General features: G+C 39.2%; 1 protein-coding gene across 1 annotated transcript in view; it reads right to left on the bottom strand.

Annotated features, from left to right (window-relative positions):
* LOC118820011 (short transient receptor potential channel 5-like) overlaps positions 1-20233 on the bottom strand; it is a 46694-nt gene extending 26461 nt beyond the window's left edge. Inside the window, exon 1 of the mRNA XM_036588104.1 lies at positions 19513-20233. The gene's annotated coding sequence lies outside the window, so the exon portion shown is untranslated. The remainder of the gene's footprint in view (positions 1-19512) is intronic.
* Positions 20234-20720: the final 487 nt, after the last annotated feature.

The following is a 20720-nucleotide window of genomic DNA, read 5'->3' as shown; positions in this document are numbered from 1 at the left end:
TTCTTCAGTAATTTAACAGCATCATGTTACCATTACTAATAATTGTCATGACAGATGTCATAATGTTTGATGACAACTGAGTACATTTATCAAACATTATAGCATCAGTCAGGGCAATTACCAGTAATGGTAACATGACACTGTTATACTAAGAAACAAAATATGACAACTCATGCTATGTGCCATAACATATACGCAGAGTGGTTCAAGTAAAATGTTACCCAAAGATTTGACAATGAATTTTAACCGCAGTTTGTATGCTAAATAAATGGATGTTTCTGAAGTTGTTTCATTGACAACCCAATACTAAATCAAGCCCTTGCAGAATGACTAGCATGTCTCAAAAACAAGCCATGGACATTCATTTCACATATACGTATCACACTGATCTTCAAATCTCAACATAAAAAAATGGACTGTTGTCTGGATCTGTACTCATATGAGTCTGAGAGGAAATGCCTCTATTGTTCAACTCACTTTCACACTTCTTCAGCCTTCCCTGTTTGATGCCTCCACCCAGAAGGCTAAATTAAACGGACGGACAAACGTTTGAAGGAGCTCTGTGTTTGATCCCGGTAAGCGTGCTGGCCCCCTCTCTTTCTCCCCCTCTAAGAAACTGACAGAAGAATGAAAGGGCACACTGGGCAACGGATCTATGAGGCCATCTTGCCTCCTGCTTCATTGTTGTATCATGTGGAGGGACTCCACGTATTCCTCCATGGGGCTCTTCCTGTCTCTAGAGTTCAGCTTGTAGTGACCTCAGGAAGCCCATCCATATTCATGATGCATGCCTGACTTCAAATAGATGCCTGGGGAGGGGTGCTCCACCACACCCCGACCATGTGCTCTGCTCCTACCTGGGGACATGGAACTGAGTGCAGAAAGATGGCAGAGATGGTTGGCTGGGGCTGGGCTGTCAAACTGACATACAGAAGAAGTTTTTCTGCAAGAACAAGTATTGTTTTTGTTGGAGGACTGTCCTCCAGAGGTGAGGAAAATCTGTGTGATGCACTTTTAAACGGTTTAATTTTTTTAAAATAACAAAACCCTTGCTGATGAAGCTCTCCCTCTTCTTCTCTGGTTACTGACTGTTCTCTTAAGAGAAGGTTGGCCTTCAGTCTGATCACGTGATGCAGTCCCTCCTCTGAGCAGTGATTATAAACAATCACAACAAACACAGCCACAGCACAGCAGAAGGAGGAGCAAACAGACCATCAAAATGGTGAAAACTCATGCCACACTCAGGTCAAACTAAACCTACAAACTGTAAACCTACAACACACAAAGTAAGAAAAGCTATCTGAATGTCTGTTACAAGCTCCATTTGTCAAAAGTCTATTAGCCGTTAGCTTGATGCTAACACATCATAGAGAACCTCATATTTGTGCTAGTATAAATTAGCATTACTGTTGTGGGTGTTTTTTTTTAATATAAATAAAAGCAACTAAGAACACAAAAGATTCCATATCATGCATGACATGTTCATGATGATTATATGAAGAACCACATAATATGATATTTAACAGTGTTACAGATACTAGTAGTTTTTTTCATGCTTTATTTTAAGCTGGAGCAGCTTAATAGCTCTTGGAAAAGGTCTCAGTGTTATATGGCAGGGTTCTTAAGTTTAGCCCTCAGTGCTGAGAGTCTTTAATGATAATGATACACAGTGAGCATCATTATGTGTTTTTCTATTTTTTTATTTTTAATCATTATTTTATTGGAAATATTGCACACATATACTGCTATTTATGACCTTTATAACATAATTTTAAAGATATAGTTTAAAAAACAACAACAGTTATAATATCACGAAAGTTCTCCAGCTCCCCCCGCAAACCAGAAGGATAAGCGGCTTAGAAGCTGTGTGTGTTTGTGTGTGTGATTTAAGCAATTGTTGTGATTATGTTTTCTGGCACATGCCTAATTAGTATATATAGATGCTGTGCTTAGCAGAGAACATTTAGTCTTTTTTTAAATTACACAACTACATAGTCTAAAAGGACCTTATTTGTCTTTTCTGCCTTTTTCCATGGCAGTTTTAATATATATAATTTTAGCTGGAATAATTAACCTTCTAAAGTCATGGTTATATTAATCCATGAACATGCTGCAGTTCTAATTCTGCCATTCTGTTTATTTTCCTTCACATCCATTTGAAGCATTAGAGAGAGAGCAATCAAGACTGTGTTCAATAGCATTTACATAAATGATTCACAACAATCAAAACCAATCTACCAAACCAAGTACGCAGTAGAGTTTATACTGAATGCTCTGTTCAATAATTATTCTGTATATTCTATACTTTTCTATGTTCAGTAAAGTAATACAAAGAAACATGTTCCATATATATAACAGAATTACTGTGAGATAGTATTAGCCTTATTGCATTTTCCTAACTGAATCACCCCTCCCCTAACACTCCTGTGTCAATGCCTCATGTCCGAATGCAAGAAACACACTGGTATAAATCAAATTTTGTTGCTTGGCTTACATGAACAGATCAGTGCATCAGGTTTACCACTAAGGAGCTGTGCTGAGTTCTTGAGTGTTCAAATTAAAAAAAAAAAAGTCAAGGCTGAAGGATCTACATTTTGTCTTCTTCTACTGTTCTTGAATGCTATGACGCTTTCAAGGAAACCCATTTTTCCAGTCATTGGTTCTCATTAATTGAACATGCTCACAAGGGATATTAGATTAACACACATGCATGAAACCTAACAAGAAACAGGACATCATTTGAATTTCCCTTTTTAGAGAATTGAATTTCCCTCTTTAGAGAATATACATACAAGCAAGGCTCATTTCCTTTAAAAGTACTCAAGACCACTATTTAGTTAATCAACCAGATCTAATTCGCTTATACAACTGCAGACAGTGTCTCTTTACTGTTACTCTTGCCTTCTCTGCATCCTCCAGACACATTTACAAGACTGATATTGTACTGGAAATACATGGTTGTCTGCACCAACAGGCCCAAGTTTTAACTTATAACATTTAACTAAAAAAACATCAAGGTTACATGGTTTGTGATGCACATTCATATGTATTCTGATGACCTAACTGTAACTTGACCAGAACTCTGATATTAGCCTAATAAAAATGCCTACTACACCCATAAACTTGAACATTTAAGCTAGATCCACAGCTATGTCAAAACAGCTATATCAAAAATCGTACTGCTACTGGCAGATAACCGCTGATGTACAGTCATGTGCAAAAAAATAACGTTTAGACACTCCCGGTCAAATAAAATTTTCACACATTTTGTTGATTTTATAAGTGAAATGAAACAAATACATCTTCTACAGAGAACATGCTTCTGTACATAATAATGCACAATTACTGTTTATTTGCTTTGTTTATATAATTTGTTCACATAATTTGTTTATATAATTTGACAAAAAAATACAACATACAATGTGGCCTATGGAAAAGTTACATTTTATATTTTGAAATATGTTAAACTAGCAAATGAATAGAAATTGTGCACTAAAATTAGCTTAAAATGGGCATATTTAACACATCTGTAGAGGACTTGTTAACTTTTCACTTAAAAATCAACAAAACATTTAATTTGACCAAGAGTGTTCAAACTTTTGCATACGACTGTATTTATTTTACTCTGGAAGAGCATAACATTTAGGTGACACTGTACACATCTGTACTTCTAAAATATGTATAAATGCATCTCTGAAACCAAAGGTTAGAGCTCCAGTCAAGCTTCTAAAATGTAATTAGAAATCCATCCAGTCTTATGGATAATATGGGCACAATACAAAGCTATCTATCAGATTATTCCCCTCCTGTTTAGCGTAATAAAGCAATAGTTTTCAGACTGGTCCTCAAGTACCCCAGACGGTCTACATTCTTGCTAAACCCCTATGTGTTATGAATTGGGTTGGAGCAAAATTGTGCACTGTATGGGGTCCCTGAAGAACCATGGTAGTTAAAGGACTCGGCTGCTTAGGTTAATCCGTGTATGGCCCCTTAACTTCAATACAATACGTACAATTTCAAGATTGTTTTAGTTGTAGGGCTGTGATGATTATGAAATTTTAGCTGACAGTTAACTGCTCCATAAATAACTGTGATGAATAATTGAATTTTCTTTTTGCAACTATTAAAGTAGAAGCCTAAAGTAGCCTCTGTGATGGACATACTTTGAGCTCCAATTAACCTACATTCCTGATTGCTGCCTTCTATAGATGTTATAGCACCAAGATGGAAGTTATACGTTTAGTTGTTTTCATAAGAGCCTTGACGTGTCTCAATAAAAGTGTTTTTACTTTCTTTTATTTACATGTATTTGCTGCAACCCAACTGATAAACCCAAAACCAATTCACATTCTGTTTGTTTCAACATAAACATATGATTGTGGAATCTAACAACTGTGAAACTAATTGAGATCAGCTCACATAATTGCGTTCAGCTGATTATGCAATAATTGTGACAGGCCTATTCAGTTGATGGTTATGGCCTGATATAAACCAATAATGTCCTGCCATTGAATCACTTTCAAAATGGATTTGATTGACTTTAATATCCGCATTCAAAATGTAACCCTTTTTTCCTCTCAGTAAAACAAATACTGCCACTGGAAGCACGATTCAGTGTTTAACTGCTCTTGGCTTGGCTCTGTGCTGGAGCGTGCCAAATGTCAAACAGCCCAGTTTTACTGTGACCTTCTGTCAATGGTATCACCATAAACTTTTATTTGATACTGTGTTGTTTGACAAATCGGTGTTAGTTTGAGTTTCAGAATTTAATTATGTAAGAATGATCAGTGAAACTGTTAACAGCAGCGCATTAGTGTGTTTCCTCTGTTGTCTGTGTTTTACATCCCTCTGTGTCTCATAAAAGCTGAACAAGACCTCTGCAGGGAATTATGGGCCCATGTTTTATTCAGTATGTTTGTGGACTGAACTGACTCCTGAGTTCGTTAGTGAGGTCAGAGAACAAATGCATACAGATGTGCATACACACATACTTGAGCACACACACACTAATACTTGATTCAAGCAGATTCTGCTGTTTACAATTCTTGCAGTTATAAACAGAATTGCAAGCAGCCTTCAAATGTTTCATGAATACAGAGTACAGGTTCTGTGGGCCTGACCTGCATCCCTGACATGATGGCTGGTAATGTGTATTGCCAACAGCATTAAAGTATATATTGATTACTTTTCTGTGTGTGTGGATCTTATGTGCTGAGCGGTCAAATACAGATGAAAATGCAAGCTTTTTTGAAGCTACTGGTGATACAGGTGAACCTCAACACTAAATGTTTACTCTAACAAGACATGATTATAGCATTTACTTACAGCTGCTTTTCTTCTTACACGTGGTGCTGCATAGTGACTAATGCTTTTGACTCTGATCAGCTGCTACAGAAGCTACTTTAAATTTTCCAGAGTGTACATTTAGTCAAATTAAATACATTTAATGGTGTCATTTGGTAGGTGAATGAATAAATGCCATTCAGAACAAGTTGTTCATTTTTCAGTGTAAGGAAAAGGCAGTAAACATATATTGAACAGAAAATTACACAGAAATTTGAACACTTAAATATAATGTTACATTTTTCAGTGTGTCCACCATTTGCCCTTATTACAACTACATCATAGTGTTGCGTTGTCTTCTCATGGTAGGAGAATGGACAGAAGCACCTGCGGATTTCTTTTTCAGAAGCTACAGTTTTAGAAAATCTTGGTTTTTACACATATTTTCTTTGATCTCCTTACAAATATCTTCTAAAAAATGTAATAACTTGTAGTTAATGGCAGACAATTAAATAAAAGAAAGGTGATCTCTGACTTCTGCATAGCAATGTTTCTGCAAGTTTATTTATTATTTCATATACTGTATGCAATCATATGTGTTTCCTTTAAATCACCTTCTCTGTTTTTCTGTATTAATGATCAGATTTTAGGCTATAATGATGACAATTCGATAAGGCAATTTTGAGTACAATTTCTTTGTTCATGCTATATTAAAGAATTGATTCAGCATTTTCTGCAAAAGAAAAATGCTGTTGAATTTGTTTGTTTAAATTATTATGTATCAATAAAGGTACAAATTAACAAGCACCACAAGCACCATGCAGAGCACAGTGATAATCCATGAGCTCAGGAAAGCGTGGGTAGTGCAGATCTGATACAGGGAAGGGTTAATGCGACTGATTCAGTGCACTTGTAAAGATATCCTGGACACAGCACGAGTACCAGTTCACTAAGAGCAGTGTATGTGTGGGTAGAGCAATGCCGCTGTATGTGTTTCAACTAGAGGAATTACTCATTTGAAGAAAAGGAACAGCAAAACCCCCAGTGAGCCATACAGGCCCCTGCCCGCGGCCATAAGCAGTGGCTGAGGAACATTACTTTGTAAGGAGGGGAGAGGGAGAGGGAGAGAGGGAGAGAGAGAGAGAGAGAGAGAGAGAGAGAGAGAGAGAGAAAGAGAAAGAGAAAGAGAGATAGAGAGAGAGATAGAGAGAGAGAGTGAGAGAGAGAGAGAGATATCACGGCATAGTGTTTTCCCCTTTGTCTGAGAAGGAGAGGGAGAATGGAGCAGAGACATATTGCATTGGCACCACTGTTCCCTCCACAATCCCAGCAAAATATTCTGGAGCATATGCGTTCATTGATTAACTTGCGTAATCTCATGGCATTTGGCAGAACATACATTTAAGATCACATTGGTTTTGCACGCTGCTATTTATTTTTCTCTTTTGTCTTTTTGCCTCTCAGCAGTGAAACGCAATGGCTTCCTGACAAGAGGAGGGGATTAATAATGTAGGGCCTCCATGTACTTCTCTCTTTTGGGCCTGGCTACTCTCTGCTGTTCTCTCAAACACATTAAATGTTACTTTAACGTCATTTTTTTTAAGATGTAAACAAAGTCATTCAGAATGGTTTGCTGTGAAATATGCCATTCTAGAGAAACTTACAGAGTCAGAATTGTTCTCAAGAGTAGTGATGGGAACCAGAAGTCTGAAGAATTTGATGCCTCTAAAAGCTATCTGACAAAATGAAAAAAATCCATTCATGGTATAGTGGTATAGGCAAGGCAGAATAGCACATTTTCTTTACAGATTTTCCACTATTTTACCATTATAAAGATTACATATACAAACTCAGAAGTCACATATAGGTTCACTGGTCATTTTGGATGAGTAAATTAAAGGGCTATATTTGTGCTGTAGACAGATTTTTGTAGGACATGAATCCCCTGGTTCCTGTCACCACGGTTGTAAAAAATTCAGAGCCACTATGTTTCTGTAAAAGTACCATTTCACATCACACTACTCTGAATGATTTTGTTTATGTTTCAATTATTGACTTATGCAATTTTTGAAAATCTTCTTCTTTCATGATGCCACAAACCAACAGAAGCCACATCGCACCTACATACCTACAAGGTCATTATACCAGAGTGCAATACTCAACAGGAAGCATTATATCAACATTATAGAGCATTAAGGAGTGTCTTTGTTTTTAGGTAAACAACAGGTCGATCTGTCAACTTTTTTCCAGAGTTGACGCAAAGGCTATTCAACATTGTCAACAAATCATTTGAGCTTTAGTGTAGGTACATTAGCATTAGCCATCACCTTGCAATTTCTTCTTAAATGACCTCAATGTTAAGATTAAGAGGACTACACAAGGTTACTAGAGTCTGACAAAACTCATCATGGGTTCTTGCCCCAGATTAACCAGACAACAGTCTAGTGTTACAAACCACCTGCTCAGCCAGGGAGAGCAAAGCTCCCAATGGCTCAAAAGGCTGAAAAGGCTCAAAAAAAGAGAATGAGTTATTATTGAGCGTAAACAAAATATTTAGGTGAACCAATGATACAACTGTTAGGTGGTTAATTAGTGAATGACAGCATTTTATGAACAAAGACATTATGTTACATATTCGTAAAATGTGTTTGAAATACAAAATTAGTTTTGTTGCAAAATAAACTTAAAGAACCCATATCCTTCATGCTTCCTTTGAGGTCCACTTATAACGTTTGTGATTTTATGTTTTTTGTTACATGACCATGTTCCTACCTCTCTTTATGCCCTGCGATTAAAAATACTTTTTTTACTGTACATAGCCCTATTCTCTGGATTAGTTTTACCTAGGAATAAGGTAATCTTTTGTCTTAAATGTGACACAATCAAGACAATGTGCTACGAATGATGCTAACGTTAATTGAATAACTAAACTTAGCAGCACCACGTCGTCGCACTTCATTTGATAATCTCACAAGGCTGAATTATCTAACTATTGGAATTTGTATTCCACCTTAATTAGTGCCGCATTTAAACGCTACCGACCGAACGTGCGTCTGAAGGCAGGACCTGCGTCATTTGAGGTAGAACGGTAACTTAAATGATAAAACGCTAACTTCAGCTTCATCTAATCTCTATCAACTGTACGAGTTACAATCAGCAAACCGGGGCTGTACAACTACAAGTGGGGGACGCTGGATTAGCAGCTAGCTAAATTACTACATATACACACTTAGTTGTAAAGTTTATAGCTAGTTTGTCTGAGTGTTCGTCTTGGAGCCGTTTTTTAGATCTCGTGCCGCTGTCAGGCGTATCATAGCAACACTGACAGCGCTTCTCATAGACCACTGTAGTCGTGTCGTTATTTTGTAGTCGGCGCCATGCTCTTATGCCCATATTAGGAACTCCCGGTCTAAGCTCCATTTCTCTATAGCCAGAATGAATATGGTTTTCGAAAATATGCCTCTATCGCACCCTGTGTTAAATAAAAATGTTCAGAACCCGATACGTTTTGTCCTGTGAACATTCTTCTCTCGAATACCACTGGATCCTCTGAATTACGAGGTCGTTAAAGAGTTGAAATATGAATATTGCTACATGTAAGCATAGACATACGCACCTAGATGCCGCGTTGCCTGTTGTTGCCTGTCTGAGTCGTTATGGCTGCGCGTCCGCCATGTTGGAGCGGTCAAGATTCGCTTGTGAACAAATTCACTTGTATTGAGAGATGAAGAGTCTCAGGATTGAATCGGCCACAACTTCCTTATTACTCAACCAATTTTCACCAAATGTGTTTTGTTATACTCCTCAGACATAGATTAATCTAGGTTGCACGGACTGCTCTCTGTAGCTTTTATTTCTTTAATAACCGATCATGCTAATTATCCGTCTGGGCCAACAGAAAAGTATTAAGTCTGCGCCTGACGTTAAAAAACGAGTTTAGCGTGAGCTCCGGTAGAAACACAATCTCCCATCAACAAATCCATTAATGTGTGAATCACTTCTAATCTTAATACACATAAAAACAAAAGAAACCCCCAAAGACAGTAAGAAGGACAAAGCTAAAATTGGCTTCCTATCTGCCAGCTTCTTTCTGATGCCTGAAGCTGCACCATTTAAGGTGTAACGGGACAATTCGAACAAGAAGCTGGCTGATGCACCATTTAAAGTGGAATGGGAAAATTCGAACAAGAAGCTAGCTGATGCACCATTTAAGGTGGAATGGGAAAATTCGAACGAGAAGCTGGTAAATAAGCTAACTTAAGCTTTGTGCATTAAGGTGCTAATATTAATCGATTATGAATATCTACACAGACTAAGGAATGCTATAATTTACCTAGCTACAAAGTAATAACCATCATCGTAAATAAATAGCTACTACATCAAGTTAAGGTCCCGTGAATAAACTATTAAATGAAATAAGATTAATATAAAACCAGAGGAAAAACAATTACATCAACAGGTTCTCTGTGCCTCACAAACCACAAGACCATATCTACACATATCACACAAACAATACGCATCACACAAACATGAGCGTTGATCACATCATTACATACGTTATATAATCCTATCCCACTTTCTGAGTGCAATATTCTTGAAATAGTATAATGCTGGACAGTATCTTTCTTAAACTGCCGCTCTGTAATGGTACTGAATGTAGTCCAGCAGCGATGTTGACCGCCCTAAAACGGCGGCGCCGTTGACGTGCCTGGACGGCCCGAACGCGGCATCTAGGTATGTATATCTATGCATGTAAGTTAAAGCTACTGCGTACTGAATTCACGTCATTAGACTGACAGCCTCGTTAAGTTTTGGCAGTAAACATTTCCATTTACAGACTGAGGGCAGATGAAAAGAAGTCAGAACAAAATCAGCAGGTTTCCCTGCAGTTCTCTGTTTTTCATCTGACACTCACTGAAAAACGATATATCTTTCCTTTTAGCTTGATTTCAAAAGATCTACAAACGTACCTGCACTCAGGCTAATCCAGTACAGACTCATCTTAATACTACTGCTGACCCACTGATAAACTGATTTAGGCTATAAGAATATCCTAATTATTATTTTAATGCTGGTAACATTTTTCTGAGGACATTTTCTCAGGACATTCGCCAGCTTTTTGTTCGCCTTTTCCCGTTCACCTTAAATGGTTCGAATTTTCCCGTTTCACCTTAAATGGCGCAGCAGTGACTGCTGCACCATTTAAGGTGAAACGGGAAAATTCGAAGCTGGCGAAAAAGAAGCTGACTTCAGCTTCATGGAGGGTTGAAAGGCATAATATGAGGAGGTTTCACTCTTTACGCTTAAAATCTGAGTAACATTAACTTATTTTTGCTATTTCACCGAACTAACAGGTCAGTATTTTGTCTTGTTTGCTAATGTTTGTGAAGCTAGTCACAGCTGCTGCACCATTTAAGGTGGAACGGGAATATTCAAACAAGAAGTTGCGAAAAAAGAAGCTAAATTCAGCCTCGTAGTTTTAACACGGATAGCATTTTTGCTAAGGAGTTTCAGCCTATCAAAATATCCCACCCAGAGGTTTATTTACGGGTATACCTGTAATTATGCGCTACGGTAGAACATTTTGATAAGGAACAACAACTTGTCAGAGCACAGGTGTTACGGTAAATTCAGTTCCCCCTGTTCCCCCCTCATTGCGCATGTCGAAATCATGACGTCTTCAGTTAACGATCCTCTGCGGGGCTTAGATCGGCTTAATTCGTTTGTTTTTGTACCGTTATTTCGTCCTATTCCTATTATCACGTTGTTTGTAAAAGGACCTGTAGTTAAACACGTTTAAAGTATAAAACGTGTTGTTGCTATCTTGCTAATGCTAGCTTTGGCTCAGTTTTTATCACGTTGTTTGTAAAAGGACCTGTAGTTAAACATGTTTTAAAGTATAAAATGTGTTGTTGCTATCTTGCTAATGCTAGCTTTGGCTCAGTTTTTATCACGTTGTTTGTAAAAGGACCTGTAGTTAAACATGTTTTAAAGTATAAAATGTGTTGTTGCTATCTTGCTAATGCTAGCTTTGGCTCAGTTTTTCCAGAAGTTAGATTTATTGCGCCATTTCTGATTTAATTACCATACATGCAGGCACTTTTAAGGTGTATTTATGTCCCATATCCTCATCAGTCTCGCTAAGTTCTGTAAATAGATTTGAAACATTTGTTGCTGAAATAAATAAACTGTATTAAGTTACACAGCACAGTAATTAATCTGTGTTATTACTGTTAGACTACGTATCTCAGTGCACCTAGGAAGTTGGTTTCCCTGTAGTCTTTGAGACTGAAGTCTTACTGTTATGGTAATAATGTGACTTGTCTTTACAGTAACTTTTATTCATATTTTATAATCTTTAGAACTGAGAATACAGGGGGCACATCTTTAACCAGAGCCTGAGAAAAGTGGTTTCCCCTTCTATATTACAGCTGGAATTAATTTAATGTACAACAATGATGCTGATAATCTATTTCTGTGCATGATCATTTCACTCAGTAAATTTTATTAATATTATACCTACTTTACACTGAGAATACAGATGGAACAGCAGTCTCAGTGTACTAGTCGATTACAGCTTTTAAAGATTTAATGCACTATTATATTTGTTTTTATTTTTATTTTACTCCAACTCCTTCTTCCATTAATATTGTTTTATACAGAGACTAAACGGTAGAACAGATTTACCCAGCGCCCCTAAAAAAAGTAAGTTCCAGTAAAAACTGGCAATTAGGATCAGTTTAATATACTATAATGCTTTCTTTGCTTTTTTGTTCTCCCAGTAACTACAATAGGTCAAAAATTTTAAACTGTAGTTAATTAAATGAAAAAAAGATATGTTTTACCATTTTTCTCAAATTGAATGATTACTACATGGAGGTGTACTACACTGTAATGTTTCTTGATACAGCTATGTTATCTGTTACTATGTTACCATGTTTAATGGAAGTAAACAACTGGGATTTGATCAGTGTTCCTGGTAAATGGTTTCATTTCCCTACACTACAACAGGGCATAAAGGTACTATGATAATCCTATCATTCCCTTATATTACAACAGGTTATAAAAGTACTATAATAATTGTGTTGTTGTGTAAAGTTTGTATAATATGAATAAAAGCTACTGAGTGAAATGATCATGCACAGATATAGATTATCAGCATCATTCCTCTACTTTAAATCCACTCCAGTTGTAATATACAAGGGGGAACCACCTTTCTCAGGCTCTGCTTAAAGATGTTCCCCCTGTATTCTCAGTTCTAAAGATTATAAAATATGAATAAAAGTTACTGAGTGAAATGATCATGCACAGATACAGATTATCAGCATCACTGTTGTACATTAAATCCACTCCAGCTGCAATATAGAAGAGGAAACCACTTTTCTCAGGCTCTGGTTAAAGATGTGCCCCCTGTATTCTCAGTTCTAAAGATTATAAAATATGAATAAAAGTTACTGTGAAGACAAGTCACATTAGTACCATAACAGTAAGACTTCAGTCTCAAAGACTACAGGGAAACCAACTTCCTAGGTGCACTGAGATACGTAGTCTAACAATAATAACACAGACTAATTACTGTGCTGTGTAACTTAATGCAGTTTATTTATTTCAGCAACAAATGTTTCAAACCTATTTACAGAACTTAGTGAGACTGATGAGGATATGGGACATAAATACACCTTAAAAATCACTTAAGCCTGCTCCCGAGTGGCGCAACCGTCTAAGCGTTGGCCCTATAATCAGGAGATCGCGAGTTCGATCCCTGGTGATGCTACAGCCATCCGTAGCCGAGAGTCCGAGAGAGCACAATTGGCCTCGCTCTCTCTGGGTGGATAGGATGGCCCCTCCTTCTCCCCCATCACTCCGCGCGATGCTAGTCAGCGTCTGTTAGCTGACGTAACAGATCTGGCGGTTGGCGCTTTCCTCCGAGCGCGTTCGGCTGTCCAGTGACGTCGCGTGAGCGGCAGTTCGAAAAGAAGCGGTGGTTGGCTTCACAGGTCTCGGAGGAAGCCTGTGTTAGCCTTCACTCTCCTAGCGTTGATAGCATCGTGTGATTGGGGGACGACTAAATTGGGGAGAAAAAATCGGGTAAAAAATAAAAAAATAACTTAAGTCTGAACAACAAAATGTGCCTGCATGTACGGTAATTAAATCAGAAATGGCACAATGAATCTAACTTCTGTTACTCGGAGTAGTTGAAAACGGAGCCAAAGCTAGCATTAGCAAGATAGCCCACGTAGTGTTTGAGCATTAAAACATCTGCTAACAACACATTTTATACTTTAAAACGTGTTTAACTACAAGTCATTTTACAAACAACGTGATAATTCGCTTACCGCGAGGAGTAGGACGAAATAACGGTACAAAACCAAACAAATTAAGCCTATCTAAGCCCTGCAGAGGAGCGTCGACTGAAGACGTCATGATTTCGACATGCGCAATGAGGGGGGAACAGGGGGAACTGAATTTACCGTAACACCGGCACAGCCCGTCTTAGTTTCGTGTAGCAGAAGCTTTAGCTCACTTGTAGCAATATTAGTATTATAGCTCTTTACGACCTCGTAATTCGGAGGATCCAGTGGTATTCGGGAGAAAAATGTACACAGAACAAAACGTATCGGCTTCTGAACATTTTTATTAAATACAAGGTGCGACAGAGGCGATTTTTCGAAAACCCTATTCATTCTGGCCATAGAGAAATGGGGCTTAGACCCGGAGTTCCCAATATGGGCATAACGAGGACTACAGAATGACGCACGTAGCAGAGTAGCTAACTGCTATAGAATGCCTGTGTGAAGCCTAATCTCACACCCCCGTCCTGATTTCACTTCCTAAGGACCCATGGCAAGAGTTAGCAAGTTAGCACATTTTCAGTATCATGCCAGCCAGTACAGTAAACAGCGAAACGTGTCAATGCTTTAACTCAGGTGTGTGCGAGCTTTATTGCGTTGTTTACAAATATATTTACAAAAAGGCAGGCGCATACATATGTACATATGCCTTTAGAGGGTCCTTCCAGAATTGTTGATTGACATCGGTGATATATGTGATTCATCCAATAACACTGCTAATACCGTGACTGGAAACTTGGGCACCACACTGGCAGGGTGAGCTTAAAAACGTCAGGTTTAGGTTCATAAAGTTATAAGCATCACTCATCACGATTGGCATCCGTGGCTGCTTCTCCACAGACTGGCTGTTCTTGAGCTGACAGATACAAGCTGAAAAAACTGGGAAATTAACGTTAGACTGGCTGCCTTTCTCTATGTAAATTTCAAGTCACATGTGATGTACTGTGGCTTTCTGTGATCTCAAATGCTGCATGGCGCGCAGTGACGCACTGAGAAAGTGAGCAGTGCTAGGAGTAATGGAGCACCGGTGTTCTGACAAATTGTGCAGCCTTGTCAAAACGTCCCACCATAGCGCAAATTTATATGTAACTCCTTATTTAAAAGAGGGAAGGATGTTTTGCTAAAATCAGAGGTTCTCAGCCTTTTCCACCTCAAGGCCCACCTGTTCATCACTAGAAAGCATAAAGGCCCACAAAAAAACAAAACTTAATGGCTTGTATTAATGTTGTTAACTGTCACTGTTACTGTTAAGTCATTGTTACTGATTTTTATGACAAAGTGCCATCACAGGCCTAATACAGACCACAGGCCCCCCTCAGTATAGGTCCATAGACAACCAAGGGGTGCTTTGCGGCCTACTTGCGGTCCTCGGCCCGGTGGTTGAGAAACCCTGGCTTAAATCACTGCATCAGAAAATGCTACCAACATTACAGCTACAGGCAGAATAGTTTGATAGTCTGAACACCCTTATCAGAAAGTGTTACCAGCATTAAAAGAATAATTAGGATATTTTGATAGCATAAATCAGCTTATCAGGGAAAAAGTGGCAATATTAAGATTAGTCGGTATGATAGACTTGAAGAAAGCCTGAAGTAACATGAAAAACACAAGTTACTATGCTGTAGTAATGCGCATGCTTGGTAGGACTACTTGGGTAGCACAAATTGTGAGAACACCTTGTACTGGTGTGCACACCTCCATTAAAATCAATGGTTTCAAATTTTGGACACTTCACGGCATGTCCAGTGTGCAATGGCCATTGTAATAATAACTGCTGCACCGTATAAGGTGGAATGGGAAAATTCAAATAGGAAGCTGACTTCAGCTTCTTATGATTTAGGCTATCAAAATGTCATACTTTTAGACACGGAGCTACCTATAAAAAAAGACATTTGGACAAGGCAGCACAATGTGTCAGAACAAGCTGGTGAATACAATGGAGCCTTGTTACACCATACCCTCCCGACAACACATTACTGACATCGCTGTGTCCAACTTATACAAGGAGGCAAAAATTAACCTTTAATTTTTTTACTGATATAGGAAAATGTTAATTCCTTTGTTCAGATTGCACATAAAGTAGTGCTATGATGTCTGATCTTACAGGGACTGTGATAAATGCAAATGCAGATCCCACTGTTATGATTACATAAAAAGTAAACTTTTACATATACTTAGATTTTATGCATATGGTGGCATTTTTTAATACTATGATAGATTTCCTAAAATTAGATTTAAAAACTCGCAATATATTGCAATATCTTCAATCGTAACCCCTGTATCGTGATACGTATCATATTGCCAAGTTCTTGCCAATACACAGCCCTACACAACATGTTCTTGTTCAGGAGTGTGATATCTGTATTGCTGATGTAAAACATCCACATGATGAAGTTTCAGTCCTGTCTATCTATATTACCAGACCTTCTCTAGGAAAACAAATCCAGCTTGATTAGGGCCTAAGACTGAATTATGTAAATTATCTCTGTTCTAATTGGCTGTCCTATATTGTGCCTCATTCAAAAAGGAGTCTGGGCTGAACCACTCCTTATCACTTTTACATGACTGCATGGGGCTAAACTGCTGTAGCCTGAATAGGTGGATATATGTAAATATGTTGGTTTTCATGACATCATCATTACTGACTGGTGAGTGAATGGTACATTTTGAAACAGTGTTTGCATGCTATATCAAACTGTTTTATTAACAAGCAATGTGATGTAAGCCCTTCTAAAGGTATTTTTTCATATATATTTAAGCACAATCAGTTCTGCATATTATGCTTGTCATACATTTCCCACAAATTAATTCCAGTGAGTCACTGACACGTATTTGGCATTCAATGCAGTTTCTCAAACCTCTTTTCAGAAGTCTTATCTCTGTTTTGGCTTGTTTCCAGTATAAGCATTTTTTTTATTAGCTTCTAGTGTTTGCTTGTTTGTTGTTGGAAGAAGAACAGTTTATATATCAAAATAAAGACCTCATTAAGGTATCCAAGACTCAGGACTGTGCCATCCCAAAGAAAGTCCACCAGAGACCTGCTTCTCTGCTGATAGCTTTCATCAAATCTACCCCAAACGTGGGGTTGTGGAGGAATAGGACAAGCCGGACAGACAATGCTGGGGTAGGTAATATTAAGTAAAAGCTACATGGCAGCTGCACTGCTGCCAGTACCTTCGAAACACATGGTGCAGGCACTCCATTCGAGACGCTAATTAGGTAGTGGCAGCTGTTTACTAGAGCACAGGGGAGTCAGCCAGGGAATGTGATGTGGGGAATTTTTTTTTTCTGTCTCTTTTTTTTGTTGTGTTTTTTTTACCCAACACTGTTAACCCTGTAGAGTCAACCTGTGACGCAGTCCCTCATAGAGCATCAGCAATGGGGGACAGGATGGATAGGCTGTTTACATAAAACTTGCCCGCTGCTCTTTCAGAGTGACTCATGGTGAGTGATTACAAGTACACAGCTAATGCTCCTCACCACAAAGCAGCGTCATTAGCCAGACTGGCCTCATCACTCCTGCTGACAGGCAAACCACGGATGCGCCGTTTAAGGCTGCATTATCATTTAGCCTTTGACCGCAGCCAGCAAGGTGATGTCAGGAGAAGAAAACCTACTGGGCTGAAAAGTTTTACCAAAGATAATCATAAGATATGCAATGAAGGAAGCCAGAGCTGTAGTAGCATTAGGTAGTAAGGACCTTTTTCGTATTTCGTAACCATCCCTTCAAGGAGACCAATGGTAGTGATTTATCCAAAGCACTGGCACTAGTCAACAGTCAAGGTGCATGCCCCAGTCATCCTTCACCCTCTTGCGACAAAGGACTCTAAGCAGTTAGTCTGCACTGCACCTGCATTGTGTTCTGTGTATATCTAAAGTATACACCTACTGCACTTTTGCATCCTCCAGGCATTTGTCATCCTACACCACCTGACACATGGTGTATGTTTCTGGCCTCTGTAGATAGCGCAATGAGTGGGAGTGTCAGATATTGCAGATCAGCCAACACAGCATACATTGTTAATGCTAATGATACAATTATCAAAAGCACTTGGAGTGATAACTGAGTGTCAGTTTCACTCTGTTATTGTGTTCTAATTTCGCTCCCCTGAGATGTTTAAAAAAATCTACAGACACAGTAAAAAAAAAAAAAAGTGGAAATGTAATATGAAAACAATCCATAAAACATAAGACAGGGTTTTCTCTTTATGGACAGTTTCCTTTTGGTCAGGATAATAACTAAGATGAAGAGTAGATTATGTAATAGTGGCATCACTACTTGTGATGGCTGACCTCACTTTGATGATTCCACCATTGTGCCCTGGCGTATGAAAAGAAAAATTGAATGCGATCTAACGTTGAAATGCAATGTGTCATAAGCAGAGAAGAATTTTTAATGCTACCTCGACATGCGACTTTATGTGCACATGAGCTGATGATGCCAGAACAGAAGTCTATATGTGTCTGTATCAGGTGCATTGCCACAGGTGGTACATCAAAGCACACCTGAGTTCATCCATGAGGAAAGACTGTAGCCCACAACCAATACTCATCCAGTTGCACAACTGTTCACATGCCTACAGTTACTGTTGTAAATCAGCGTTTAACAGCTGTGCTTGCTCAACCTATTTATATGAGAATTACGCCTCTAAACACAAGATGCATTTTTTCACAGGCCTTAGTTCCATATGTGCACAGCTGTGTTGTTACATTTTTTCATCTGTGGCACTGCTGTGATAGCAACCCTGACATTTTAGCAGTACATTTCTGAAACTTTGCACTGTGATTTTGAATTTGCTGATTAAACCTTTTTTTTTTTTTAAGTTTTTAGCAGAGACAAAGAATACAGTAGAATGCACTGTAGTGCATTGTAGAATATGAAGGGTTTTATTCCATAATGCATTAAACTTTCATGATTTGCTGGATATTTGTTGTTGGGAGTGGGCTTCACACATACATGAAATACCAGTGCTATATTATGATACCACCTATATTAGAGAAATAAAAATGTGTTTTTTTGACAAAGTGTTACACGCCAGTGGTCGTTCTTTTCAAATCTCTCCAAAATTATAGATACACAACAAATTGGAATAAAAGGAGAATGATTTTTAATTGTGGATTTGTGTAACTGCACACAGTACAGTCCTGATGCTCTATGAAGACTTCTTCAGGCAACATTAATTGATGAAATATATTGCTAATGAATGGAGAGGGGACTCATCTGTCCTGTACACCTCCATAAATTTAGGCTCCAGGCTTTCTGGTGCCTGAGTGGTCTTTAGCAAGCTCTGCCATGGGAGATTCATTACACTGTTAATAACCTGTTGACAGTCACTGATGAGTACAGCACTTAATTGTGTTTGTGTCCTTTGAAAAGGTTGAGGACAAGTGCTGGCGCGAGAGGGGTCGTCCGTTCCCAAGCCTTAGAAAGAATGGTCAGGGTTGGAGTAGCAAAACAGCAGATAAAGATGCTGGTTTTCAGTTTCTCAGCTTACCCTCTGGGTTTGGTCGAATATGAGGATGCAGTGTGGTGCAAGCTGAAATCTGACCAGAGAATCACATCAAATCCACTTATTGTTGATGTACTCGTTGTGAGGGTTGCTGGCATTTTTTTTCATTTTCAAACTGTAATGTAAGTTGCTTTTATGTTTTTCCTCTTATCTATTCAATTTAGCATTCCCTACTGCCTCATTGAAACTCATATATATATTGATGCAGCTCACTAAACACTGTCAATTGATCTTAGAAATGAAATATTTACTAAAAGGCCACATTTGCATAGTGCAGCGATGCATATATAATCTTAGTTCTGGGAATTACACGTTTCATGTTGTGCAAAAATGGTAGACATGGTAAAAGGTTAGCAGAGTGAACTCACCTGATGCCCATTGGCTTTACATCGTTCATCTCTTGGGCTCCTCCGCCAATTTGAGGAGGACGAGTTGGTTTTCCAGTCCGGGGGGCAGTAGTTCTGCTTGTTTGTTCCCAAAGGGAAACATGAGGGGGATGGGGTGTGGAGGTGTTTCAAGCCCACCTCAGGGACTCCATTGCTGGGTCAAGGTTGGAGGGTTTCCTGGGTACAGCTTCTCAGCATCTCTCGCAAGCAATGAGGGGAGCGCACCCTCACAATCAGCAGTGGAGACAGCTCCATCCATTCAACCCCCATACCTCTTCATCACTACTGAGGGAAGAAGGAGAAATTAAATGCAAGAAAGCAAAAAATAAAAAAGGATAAGTATCCTTTGGGTAAGGCTGTTCTTGAGTGTTTTTTTGATGTTTTCTTATGCTGTTTTTCGCAGTCTTCGTTCCCTCAGTACGTCGAGGTTCATAGCCCCCTCACTGGCGCCAGAGAAGGAGAAGGCTGGGGGCTCGGCGTGCGCTTGCCTTGGTTGTCATGGTTGCCGGATGGAGTGTGGTCTCCGTAGCGGCGTCTGTGGCTCCAGCTCTGTCTGTCTCAATGCTGCTCCTGGCTCTCTTTTTCTCTCTCTCTCCCTCTCTCTCTCTATCCTTCTGTCTTCCTCTCCAGCTCTCTCATCCTGCTGTCCTTCGGTTTTCTCGCTTTTTCTCCCTTTTGCTTCACCCTCCTCCTACTCTCATTCCCTCCCCTATTCTCCCCCATCTCTCTCTCTCTCTCTCTCTCTCTGCCTCCCTCTATGCAGCATCCCCCCAGTACCCTCCCTCCTCCCTTCCTCTGCTTCTCCACATCAGGTTGTTTTTTGCTCTTGTTGTCAGCTCGCTTTCTCCCACTCTCTTAAAACCTTGTTGAATGTGACAGCGGCCGCTCCTCGTCTCCGAGGCGCTCCACCGGTGAGATGCACCCTTGAGATGCTGTCTCCTCGAATTGCACCCTAATTCTCCCTTGACACCGCTCTCATTATGCGGTGAATGGGGTTCACATTGGAGCCGTCATTAGTGTGGTGTTTGTTTCATATGGGGGAGAGCATATCTCTCTCTCTCTCTCCCCCCCACATGCACTTGTCTCATTGCAATGCGGTGAGAGGCTCAGTGGGTATGACTGTTAGAGTGCAGGTGCGTGCCAGCTATCAACTCAGCCCTTCCAAAAAGCAAGACAGGCGTGCAGCGCTC

The sequence above is a fragment of the Colossoma macropomum genome, unplaced genomic scaffold (assembly GCF_904425465.1).
Source record: "Colossoma macropomum unplaced genomic scaffold, Colossoma_macropomum, whole genome shotgun sequence".
NCBI lineage: Eukaryota > Metazoa > Chordata > Actinopteri > Characiformes > Serrasalmidae > Colossoma > Colossoma macropomum.
Note: the sequence above shows the minus strand (reverse complement) of the source record. Positions and strands in the feature narration are given on the sequence as shown.